Genomic DNA, 12,962 nt, shown 5'->3' on the forward strand with positions numbered 1-12,962 from the left:
TTTTAAGTTGAGCAGTAAGGTGTGTGTTCTTATGTACCTTTAGATTTACTATATAAAAAACACAGGCCCTACAGCAGAGGTCCTCAACTGGCGGACCGCGGTGCTCATTCCTGATTAACTGGATACGGACCCAAAAAAAAAATTTATTAATTTTGACGGGAGAATAAATTTTAAACCGGAGCATTTATTTCAGCGCTATTGAAAAAAACACTCCGGTGAGACCGTGAGGGGGAGGAGAGGCCCGAGGGAGGGTGTTTCTCCATGTTCATCAAAGGAGAGTGCAATGGACTACTCCCGGTGCGAGTCCCCAGTAGAGCCCATGAACTGGAGCTTAGGCGGTGAGGAAGAGATGGAGACTAAAGACGCCGCTCACACTGCCAAACCAGGGGAGCGATCGCCAGGAGAGGGCGAAGTTCACCGATGGGGTCCTCGGAGAGGGGGAAGCGAGCGTCGGCAGGCCTACCCTGCAGCACGCCCCCCGAGGGTTTCCAAAGAGATTGGTAGCGTGCCCACCGAGAGGGCTGCAGGAGCGTCCGCCAGCCGCGCCGCACTCAGCGGAGGGTTTGCGGCGAAGGCGGGAGGAAGACCACCCACCACAGCACCTGCAGCTCCCGGAGCGTTCTCACCTCTGGAAGCCCTTCTACAGGCGCAAACCCTGGCTCCGTTTGTGTGTGTGTCTGTGCCTGTGTTCATATCCATCCCTGTGTATCTCCCAAATCCCCTTTTCCCTTTCGTACCGCTGTCTATTAATGTACCAGTTTGTGTTTTGGTCAACGTCCCGTTGTGTGTGTCTAACGTGTTTTCCCCTGTCTTCCCAGGGAGGGTGTTCTAGGCTGTTCGTTGCGGAATCTCCACCGAGGGCGGTCATCTCCTAGACACAGGACTGAAGGCTCCGAATCTGCCCATTGGTGTGGGTTCGGGGCATTCAGTTCTGTTGGCACCCCGGGACGGGTAGTGCCCTTGGTGGGGGGCTCTGTCATGGTACAGCCCCTGACGCCTCCCCTTTGGGCGTGTGTTTATGTCGTCTACGTCTGGACGTCTGCATCTGTGGATCTCTGTGTGGGTGTGGATATGTCTGAATGTGTTCATCAGTCTCACCTGTGGATCGTCTCGTCATCACTCGGGGCTCATGTGGTTTTGTCTATTTAATGTGCGTTCGCGCAGTGTCCCGTGCTCGTCTTTGTTAAGAATCATACACGTCATATGTTTAATTGTTATATGTGCACTATCCGCGCTACTTTTATTTAATAAAAGTGACGTTAGTACAACGGCCATCGAACTCGTGCCTCGTCTGTCTCCCTGTGCCCACCGTCACAAATCATTTGACTATGTGATATTACAGGGGTGTACTCACATCTGCTGTGTACTGTATTAAGCAGGGTGGGGTGGTTATTGCAGCACTGTAGATTATGAAACAAGTTGGAACATGTGGTGTGTCAACCCGGTCTCATTCCCCATGCGTATGAAATCGTACGCAAAACTATGCACTGAAATGCGTACTCATCGGTACGCAGCGAGATGCATACAAATGTTACGCCGCTATCAAATACATGTAAATACTCGCCGATTCCCGACCAAAACGATCCCTAGGCTATAGTAGGTGTCCAAAATGATCGTAGTATCTACTCTGTACAGTATATTAAAGCAAACGCTAAAAAAGACTAGACATTTGACGTTTTGTGAGTTAAAAGAGAGAGAGAGAGAGAGAGAGATAGAGAGAGACACACTTCTTGAGCGTAATGCCCAGTGGGATTAGGTCAGAATTCTTCACTAAAAAGACCAACATAATCGCTTTATTAATTTTTTTTATGTATTTAAAATGTTTCTTATGTTCTATTAGTGCGTTTTATGTTTAGGTTTGTTCTTAAACTGCTGCAAACAATTGAGAGAGAGAGAGATGTTTCATAGTTTAAGGAATGTCTTTGGCTCCTTTTCTCTGTGTAGAGACAAACGTAATTTTCACCTAAACGTATTCATTCTTTTATTCTCTGTTTCTGGTTCTTCTCGGGTTCTGATACGCCTAAATGAACTGATTAGTATCCAAGCTTAAATAATGATGGATTAAAAAAAGATTAGACATTTGACCTTTTGCGAGACCACGTATGGAAACATCCCAACATATTGTGACGGTGCCGGGCACACGGACTGACAAGCCCGCCCACACGCCAGCAGAGGAGGCTGGGAGATGAGAGAGAGACACTGTAAATTGTAAATTGTCTGTTTAAGATAAGTGAGTTCATAGTTATTTTGATGTTTCTAGTTATGGTGGTTGGGGACGAATATGTGTTAGGTCTGTGGGGAAAACATAGGAACACCCTCATCGTGGAGTGAGTGCAGTTGAATGGGGTAGTTGCCATAAAGAGCAGCAAGGGGTATGTTCAACAACCTAAGAGATTCTCAATAAAACACAATTCTTGTTAAAATGAGATCTTCGCGTGAGACTCCTTTTTTCGCCGCCACGACAATATGTATGTATTTATGTGCTCAGACAAATACTCTTACTGTGAAGTTCTGCTCACATTGGTAAGGTTGCTATCCAATTTGAGCGCGATTGCGACCATCGATATCAAGGGTTTGAAGCAAAGATTGGTTAAGGGCACTACATTTCATACAGCCTTAAGTGAAAGAGAGCGCCTCCCAGCTGTCGGATTGTGTGCACTTCAGCCCGAGCCACTGGACACAGAATCACAGCGCGCTTTCCCTCCACATGGTGAGTGTCTAAGCAGTCCGGTGCTTAAACTTGCTTAGTAAACTAGTGTAAACAGGTTCTGTCGACCACGCGAGACAATGAAGAGTCAGGTGTCAAAAGGTTTACAATTTATTCAAAACCAGGCTCTTAGGAGAAGGAAGGAGGAATCAGAGGTTGCCACCCACCACTGGGACCTTAAATAAACCCAAGAGAGCACACCAGATCAATCGAGATTAAGTTCCAAGTGCAATAATATTCCAGGCTCACAAATGGCACCACTACAAACACCGCACACGAAATTCATACATGGCACTCCATATTAATAGCTACCCACACATCAAATGTCCCACCAAGGCCCAGTGGTAGGCGTACACACAATGGCTACAGCCTGCAGTCCCCAATACTGGTCAAGTTAACATTAACATTAAAGTAATTAAAAATACGCCATTACTTTATTGATCTTAATCTAGAGCTAATTTTAAAAAGGAAGGCCACCACAAACCGCCGAGAAGCAAGGACTACAACTACGGGACCTCGGGCTGAGCCACTTGGGGAAGGCCGAAGGTGTGCAGAGTTCCAGCACAGGTCGGCCGCCCTGGCGTGGACAAACAAACAGAACTAACACAAGTAAACAAATAAACACACACAAACTAAACTAATAAAGGAGACCAGAGCTTAAGCCTGTTCTGGCCTGATACTGGCACTCAAAGGCAGCACCAATCACAAACATACCTAAATTACTAAGATTAACAAAACAACAACCAACTGCACACCATCCACCTTACCCACTGCTGACACGAAGGAGACCAAAAAAACCCGCTGGGGCCCTCCACAGGCCCAGCTTTTAAAGGGTCCTCTTCCTCTCCCCATGAACCCAGCATTTCACCGCAGCAAATCCCACAGCTCCCCCTTTGTCCTGGCCCCATTATTGCACCCTGACTCCCAACCAGTCCATTCGGTTACACTAGCTTAGATTAGCTAGCATGCCTTTAATTAACTTGAGATTTGATTAGTATCACAATTTCTATAAAGTTATGTTGCCCTCAAAATAAGTGATAGAAGTTTACTTTTGACATGCTAAGAACGCATGTCTGTGTTTAACAGGTGAAAAAGTTCTTTGCTAGCTTGCGTTAGAGCTGGCCTAATTATGTGCCTCTAATTATGTATACCTAAATAATACACAGGTCTAGACTAACATTACTCAAACTGTATGTTTATTATTGAATGATATCGAAATTACATTTCAGCTAGAGCTGATTGATATGTGAATTGTGAAAACATGAGTTAAGATTTTTTCATGATACGTGGCAGTATTTAATAAATATGTTAAAATATTATCAGAGTATAAAAGCACAATGATATTTTTTAACATTTCACACACTGTGCACTACCAAATCTAGTTGGAGTGGCCTAATTGTACTCTCTTTTTAAGCAAATGTGAAAGACATCTGTTTTATTACTAACAGTAGCTGCAATATGCTCAGAAATGTTATATGTAAACATTAAATATTTTGACATCTTTATTTTATTTTCACAGACCTTTCAGGTCCCTCCTCACATCCATCTCACTATCCTTTATAGCAACCCAACGGCACTTTTAAGAGCCACTTGTCTGTCTGTCTGTCTTTCTATCCATCCATCATCTATCTGTCTGCCTGTCTTGCTGTTTATCTGTCTATTTGTCTTCAGTTCTGTTGTCTCTCTGTATAGCTATCTATCTATCCATCCATCCATTCATCCATCCATTTATCTATCTATCTATCTGTCTGGTATGTGTACTAATTTTTATTTTACAATCATAGGCAAAGAAAAGAAGGTCGGCAAAACCCGTATCTGGTGGTGTTGGGTGGAGACAGAGGGATAATTCAGGACAAATTATTCCAAAATTTCCCCCAAAGACTCCTAACTCGACTACACGTAATAAATGTTCTTTTTGGTCTCCAAATTTGAATTGTACAGGTCTTCTGATAGTTGAATAATGAAAATGTACCTTGGTCTCAACAACCAACTGCACACCATCCACCTTACCCACTGCTGACACGAAGGAGACCAAAAAAAAACCCGCTGGGGCCCTCCACAGGCCCAGCTTTTAAAGGGTCCTCTTCCTCTCCCCATGAACCCAGCATTTCACCGCAGCAAATCCCACAGCTCCCCCTTTGTCCTGGCCCCATTATTGCACCCTGACTCCCAACCAGTCCATTCGGTTACATCCCTCACCACCTTTTCACAGCACATCCTCGTGCTGCCGGTCAGTTGTCCCCTTGCCCATAACGCTGGGGTGGGATCCCCCTCGAACTGCGCTGAGACCTCCGCAGCTCCTCAGACTCCACAGCCACAGAATCTTCCACTGGTGATGCAGTGGACGGACCTGCACGTTGCCAAGGGGGCAACCATCGGGTTGGTGGGGGCATCCACATGAATGACTGTCTCCTTGGCTCAGGTTTGCCACGTTCTTCCTGCGCTAGGGCTTGTAGTGACAAAGGACAAGGACGAAGCAACCGCCTATGCAAAACTTTCTCCTTCCCTTCCCCCCGTTCAGGCTTGACCACATACACAGGAACATCAGGATTAGGTTGTTTTACCACTACATAGGGTACATTATGCCAATAGTTTGCAAGTTTACTCTGCCCTTTGGGACCCACATTGTGCAACAGCACCCTTTCTCCCATCATTAATGGACCCAGCCCCCCCTTGGGCATCATGTTGCCTCTTTTGCTTCTGTGCTGCCCCTGCATTCAACTCACCTGCTCTTTTATAAGCAAAGTACAGGCGCTCATGGTGTTTCTGGACCCACTCTCCAACTGTGCTTGATTCTTCCAACGGACCCCCCAGAAGAACGTCTACTGGTGCACGTGCATGTCTTCCAAACATGAGATACGAAGGGGTATAACCTGTAGAGGTATGCACCGTGTTGTTATAAGCGTGGATCATTTCTGGTAAGTAATCTGCCCACCTGCCCTTCTTTTCCTCCACCAGATTACGCAACATTCCCAGCAGGGTGCGGTTGAATCTTTCTGTGAGCCCATTACCCTCTGGGTGGTATGGGGTAGTGTGACTCTTTTTGCAGCCATACAAGTCGCAAAGTTGTTTCACCACAGCCGCTTCAAAGTTTGGTCCTTGATCAGCATGGAATCGGGCGGGACATCCAAAATACTGGATCACCTGTTGCCACATCACCCTCACTGTTGTTTTTGCGGTCTGGTCCCGAGTTGCAGCAGCCCAGGTGAACTTTGTGAAATGATCAGTAAGGACCATGATGTTTTCCAATCCGCCTACTGAGGCTTCTAGGGACAGGAAGTCCATGGTAATCAGCTCTAAAGGGTAAGAGGCTGTAATGGGTGCCAAACTAACTGTTGAGTTAGTGGGCTTTTTTCTTAACACACACTGAGGGCACTCTGAACACCACCTCTGGGTGTCTGCAAACATATTGGGCCAGTAGTACCTGGTTTGGAGTGTCTTAAATGTCTTATCTGCAGCAAAATGTCCCATATGCTCATGGCAGCTAGTGAAGACTTCTTGCTGTTGACTCTGGGGTAAGATGAGCTGGAAATGGAGGGCATTCGTTTTTGAGTCCTGGACTCGCCTGTAGAGTACCCCCTCTCGCAGCTGTAGACGGGGCATTTCCTTCAACAGGCGCAACACTTGGGGACTCTCTAACTGTCGTTTGGCTGCCCGCAATGGCTGTTTGGTCTGCAAAAAAAACAGAACTCGTGAGATTGTTGGGTCCTTTTGTTGTCCCTCGGCCCACCTGTCAGCAGACCAGCCTTCTCCAATCCATGAAGCTTTTGCTAGCTCGAGGGCGGACTCTGCCTCACACACCCCCAACAAGCATGCCTGGACCACCTCCACAGTCACATCTTGGAAGCCTGGAACCTCCACCCCATCCTGTTCCTCTGATGCCTTTGGGGTTCCAAGGGGGTAACGAGAGAGCACATCAGCATTGACATTAGACTTTCCGGAGCGATGTTTCACCTGGAACTTATAGCTTGCTAGTCGCGCCACCCAGCGCTGCTCCACCGCACCTAACCGAGCTGTGGAAAGATGGGCCAGAGGGTTATTGTCTGTATAAACTACAAAGTCTGAACCGAGCAAGTATTCATTAAATTTTTCTGTAATGGCCCATTTCAGTGCTAGTAGTTCCAGTTTAAAAGAACTGTAATTGGCATCATTACGCTCGGCACCTTGCAGGCCTCTACTTGCATAGGCAATAACTTTTTCTTGGCCCTCTTGGACCTGTGAGAGTACTGCACCCAGGCCTTGGTGGCTAGCATTTGTATAAAGGAGAAAAGGCAAACTGAAATCAGCAAAGGACAGGATTGGGGCCTGGGTCAAGGCTTGCTTTAGACCTAAGAAGGCCAAATCACATTCTTCTGTCCAATGCCAAGCAGGCCCTGGCACTCTGGGTTTGGTCTTCCTTGCTGGGTACCCGCCTAAAAGTCGGTGGAGAGGGCCTGCTGTTTGGGAGAACCCCTTGACGAATCGGCGGTAATACCCTGCAAGGCCAAGGAACGCTCGTAGCTCAGTTGGTGTAACTGGCACTTTCCACTGCTGGACTGCTGACACTTTACCCGGATCTGGGGCTATTCCATTTGCAGACACGATGTGGCCAAGGTACTGGACACTATCACGGAGAAGTTTACACTTGTCAGGTTTCAGCTTCAGGCCCTGGGCAGAGAGGCGGGAGAACACATAATCAAGACGATCAAGGTGAGTATCAAAATCAGCCGCAAAAACAATATCATCTAAATAAATTAACAGTGATTGGTAATTATGTTCTCCCAAGCAACTCTCCATAAGGCGCTGAAATGTAGCAGGTGCATTGCATAATCCAAAGGGCATCCTTTGGAATTCAAAAAGCCCCATGGAAGTGGTAAAGGCTGGTCTTTGTCACCCACTTTGACATGCCAATAGCCAGACGCCAGATCCAGTGTAGAATACCAGCTGGCCTTCTTCAAACTGGCTAGAGCTTCTTCTACTCGGGGTAAGGGATAAGAGTCCTTCCTAGTAACTTGGTTCAGTTGCCTGTAATCCACGCAGAATCGGATGGAACCATCTTTCTTGCGAACCAAGACTATGGGTGATGACCATGGGCTTGAGCTTGGCTTGATGACATCAGCTTCCAGCATGCGCTTGATCAAGGCCCTGACCTCCACGTACAAGTTTGGGGGGATCTGACGATACCTTTGCCTGATGGGAGCTGCATCTCCCGTAGGAATTCTGTGAGAGATGGTGTCTGTACAGCCGTAATCCTCCTCATGCTGAGAAAAAACAGCTCTATGTTTGTTGAGCAAAGTGGCCAATTTGCTCTTCTGTTCTGCTGACAGAGCAACTCCTTCAAGGTCGAATGGTGGTAAGGGATCCATGTCCGTCTTGCTACTCGAGTGTAGGTTTGGTTCAGCACCACTTGACATCTGAGCCTCCACACTGTCACCTCTCACAATTTCAAATGCAGGTTCATCATCAAAAACTTCACAAGAGTCCAACAAAGATATTTTGCCTAATTTTTGATAGGGGTAAATGACTAGAGGGCCATTGCTGATGTTGCGCACTCGTACCTGTGTCCGTCCGCCCCCAACCGTCACCAGGGCCCGAGCTACCAGGAGTCCATCTTGCGTGGGCAGTGGCTCCATCAAGGCTTCATACCCTCGACCTCCTGGTCCGCCCCTGGCTCGACAGTTCAGTAGCAGCTCCCGGTTACCAGGTATAGCCACAGGACGATGGCTGGCAAGACGGACATATCCGACAAAGCCATCCGGGGTGACGAATCCTTGCTCCTTCTGGCAAACGTGCATGGCCTCCTGCCACAGGGTCTTGCCAGGATCATTTAGTTTTGGTGGAATCTTCACTTTGCAAGGTGCTGTGTTCTTGAATAAAACTTGCCATACTTGTTTAATCGCATTCATTCCTACAAGACCTGATACTTTTAAACAGCTGTCTTTTACTACGATCACCCCCACGTTCGACAATGTCACCCCAGCAATGTCCATCTGAACTTCTACGTACCCCAGGTAGGGGATCTCCTTACCATTCGCCGCCTTCAACTTCAGCCAGGAAGCTGGATCTTTCAGGTGCTGGCCGTCTTGGCCAAAGTGTCTCTGTAGCCACTCTTGGCGCACCATGGACACCTGGGAGCCAGTATCTAGTAGGCAGGAGATTTCAATGCCATCCATAGAGACTTGGATCATGGGGCAGTGCCCTACAAGGCCAATAGGGGGCACGGGTGTTTGCAGATCACATGCTTGGGTCACTGTGGGGGAAGGATCATTTGCTGTTTGGCCCACTGTTAGATCCACAACAGTGGGGCAAGCTAGTTTAAAGGGGCAGGGGGGTTTTGTTTGGGGCACTGGCGTGCAATGTGGCCTGGGGTTCGGCATCGGTAACAAATAGGCCGTCCCTGTTCGTCATACTCATTGGGCCTGGACTGGACCCTCATTTTCTGTTGCCTAGGGCCTGGTGAAAAACTACGGGATCTTTGTGGCACAAAGGAGGGAGTAGGTATCTGAATTGGCTGTGACTCAAGCTTCGCCTTGCGGAACTCCTCCCTTATTCCCTGCAGGAGAGATTGGGACAGGTTATTCACTTGAGTCTCTACCTCTTTCACCAGTTCTGACTTAAGTTCAATTTCAAGTTTTTGTAAGTCATCTTCCCAAGGCTTCTTAAATGTAGTTGCTTTCACCGCTCCACAACATACTTGCTCATTTTCCTCCAGGTCTGCCCGTAATATAGCTTCCTTCTGCACCTCTGCAAACTTAAGATTGTTATTCAATGTTACCTTCATTCTTAGCTCTCTCTTCAGGCCGTCATCACAGAGCCCTGCAACAAACTGATCACGCATTAGTATCTCCGGGTTCAAGATATTTTGTGCATCATGGATCATCATCTTCTGCCAGGACTCCTGTAGGCGGAGGGCAAAAGCCCTCACACTTTCTTCAGCCTGCTGCCTACAGTTGAAGAACAGCGAGCGTGAACCAGAAGCAGGGACAGCACTAGAATACAAACTTGCCAACTTTGTGAATACTTTAGCAACAGTATCTTTCTCATCAGCAGACAAAATGGCCACTTCTCTCTTCGCGTCCCCCTCCAAACAACTTACTACCCAGTCTAACTGATTTTCAGCAGGGACGCCATACATTCTAAACCACATTTCAATGTCATTTTTCCACTGTTTAAATGTACCTTCATTTGTCCCTTTACCCCCAGAAAATTTAGCACAAGGCATCATAAATGGGAAAAAGGTAGGCACTGAAAAAGACCTTGGTCTCCCCCCTCCTTCATTTTCACTCTGAGACATCTTCAATCAACTTACAATTAAGTTGGTCGCTGCCGAACTACGCCAAAGATGTAACCAGGTTCTGTCGACCACGCGAGACAATGAAGAGTCAGGTGTCAAAAGGTTTACAATTTATTCAAAACCAGGCTCTTAGGAGAAGGAAGGAGGAATCAGAGGTTGCCACCCACCACTGGGACCTTAAATAAACCCAAGAGAGCACACCAGATCAATCGAGATTAAGTTCCAAGTGCAATAATATTCCAGGCTCACAAATGGCACCACTACAAACACCGCACACAAAATTCATACATGGCACTCCATATTAATAGCTACCCACACATCAAATGTCCCACCAAGGCCCAGTGGTAGGCGTACACACAATGGCTACAGCCTGCAGTCCCCAATACTGGTCAAGTTAACATTAACATTAAAGTAATTAAAAATACGCCATTACTTTATTGATCTTAATCTAGAGCTAATTTAAAAAAAGGAAGGCCACCACAAACCGCCGAGAAGCAAGGACTACAACTACGGGACCTCGAGCTGAGCCACTTGGGGAAGGCCGAAGGTGTGCAGAGTTCCAGCACAGGTCGGCCGCCCTGGCGTGGACAAACAAACAGAACTAACACAAGTAAACAAATAAACACACACAAACTAAACTAATAAAGGAGACCAGAGCTTAAGCCTGTTCTGGCCTGATACTGGCACTCAAAGGCAGCACCAATCACAAACATACCTAAATTACTAAGATTAACAAAACAACAACCAACTGCACACCATCCACCTTACCCACTGCTGACACGAAGGAGACCAAAAAAAACCCGCTGGGGCCCTCCACAGGCCCAGCTTTTAAAGGGTCCTCTTCCTCTCCCCATGAACCCAGCATTTCACCGCAGCAAATCCCACAGCTCCCCCTTTGTCCTGGCCCCATTATTGCACCCTGACTCCCAACCAGTCCATTCGGTTACACTAGCTTAGATTAGCTAGCATGCCTTTAATTAACTTGAGATTTGATTAGTATCACAATTTCTATAAAGTTATGTTGCCCTCAAAATAAGTGATAGAAGTTTACTTTTGACATGCTAAGAACGCATGTCTGTGTTTAACAGGTGAAAATGTTCTTTGCTAGCTTGCGTTAGAGCTGGCCTAATTATGTGCCTCTAATTATGTATACCTAAATAATACACAGGTCTAGACTAACATTACTCAAACTGTATGTTTATTATTGAATGATATCGAAATTACATTTCAGCTAGAGCTGATTGATATGTGAATTGTGAAAACATGAGTTAAGATTTTTTCATGATACGTGGCAGTATTTAATTAATATGTTAAAATATTATCAGATTATAAAAGCACAATGATATTTTTTAACATTTCACACACTGTGCACTACCAAATCTAGTTGGAGTGGCCTAATTATACTCTCTTTTTAAGCAAATGTGAAAGACATCTGTTTTATTACTAACAGTAGCTGCAATATGCTCAGAAAAGTTATATGGTAACATTAAATGTTTTGACATCTTTATTTTATTTTCACAGACCTTTCAGGTCCCTCCTCACATCCATCTATCTCACTATCCTTTATAGCGACCCAACGGCACTTTTAAGAGCCACTCGTCTGTCTGTCTGTCTTTCTATCCATCCATCATCTATCTGTCTGCCTGTCTTGCTGTTTATCTGTCTATTTGTCTTCAGTTCTGTTGTCTCTCTGTATATCTATCTATCTATCCATCCATCCATTCATCCATCCATTTATCTATCTATCTATCTGTCTGGTATGTGTACTAATTTTTATTTTACAATCATAGGCAAAGAAAAGAAGGTCGGCAAATCCCGTATCTGGTGGTGTTAGGTGGAGACAGAGGGATCATTCAGGACAAATTATTCCAAAATTTCCCCCAAAGACTCCTAACTCGACTACACGTAATAAATGTTCTTTTTGGTCTCCAAATTTAAATTGTACAGGTCTTCTGATAGTTGAAAAATGAAAATGTACCTTGGTCTCACATTGCTTTTTGTTCCAAACTCAGGTAAATGGAGCAGTTCTGAAGTGGCTGAACCAGTATTTCAGCAGCCTGAGCCAACACATTATGGTCAGTAGAAATCTGTTACACAGATTATACATACATAACTGTTAGTCACACATTTAATAATTTAGTAATTTTTTTGTCTTACATTTACAGATAGTGCTCAAGAACTTAATGCACTGCAAGACCTTCTCAGGGACGTTCCTCCACAAGGGAAGGGCACTGTGCCACTCAGCTGGGCTGAACGGCAAGCTCAAAGCTCAGAGAAGTGGAATGCTTCTGTCACGTAGGGCCCCCTCTCCTAGCTGTCACGTAGGGCTACGCCCCCCTCTCCTAGCTGTCACGTAGGGCTACGCCCCCCTCTCCTAGCTGTCACGTAGGGCCACGCCCCCCTCTCCTAGCTGTCACGTAGGGCTACGCCCCCTCTCCTAGCTGTCACGTAGGGCTACGCCCCCCTCTCCTAGATGTCACGTAGGGCTACGCCCCCCTCTCCTAGCTGTCACGTAGGGCTACGCCCCCCTCTCCTAGCTGTCATGTAGGGCTACGCCCCCCTCTCCTAGCTGTCACGTAGGGCCACGCCCCCCTCTCCTAGCTGTCAGGTAGGGCCACGCCCCCCTCTCCTAGCTGTCACTCCGGTTTCCCTGTTCTCATGTCTGTGTTGTTCCCAGCCCGTTGATCCCGCTTTACAGATGTTTGCTGTACAGAGATTGCTTCATCTACCTCAACAGTGTACCTGTTCTCCCAGTCAGGCTGATCTGTGGCAAAGAGGTCATCCTTGTTGGTAAGTACTTGATTCAGTTAAATTAAATGCAAAAGACTGAATTCATACTGCTTACATGTCTCTTTTTGATTTCAGGACGGTACCAACTAAATTTGCCAACACTGGGCTGTTCTCAGTGCATGAAAAGCTGGACCACTGGACTTGATGAACTAGTACAATGTGGAAATTGGCCTGCTACCATCAACCACCAGA

This window comes from Brachyhypopomus gauderio, chromosome 19, assembly GCF_052324685.1.
Source record: "Brachyhypopomus gauderio isolate BG-103 chromosome 19, BGAUD_0.2, whole genome shotgun sequence".
In the NCBI taxonomy this organism is placed as follows: Eukaryota; Metazoa; Chordata; class Actinopteri; order Gymnotiformes; family Hypopomidae; genus Brachyhypopomus; species Brachyhypopomus gauderio.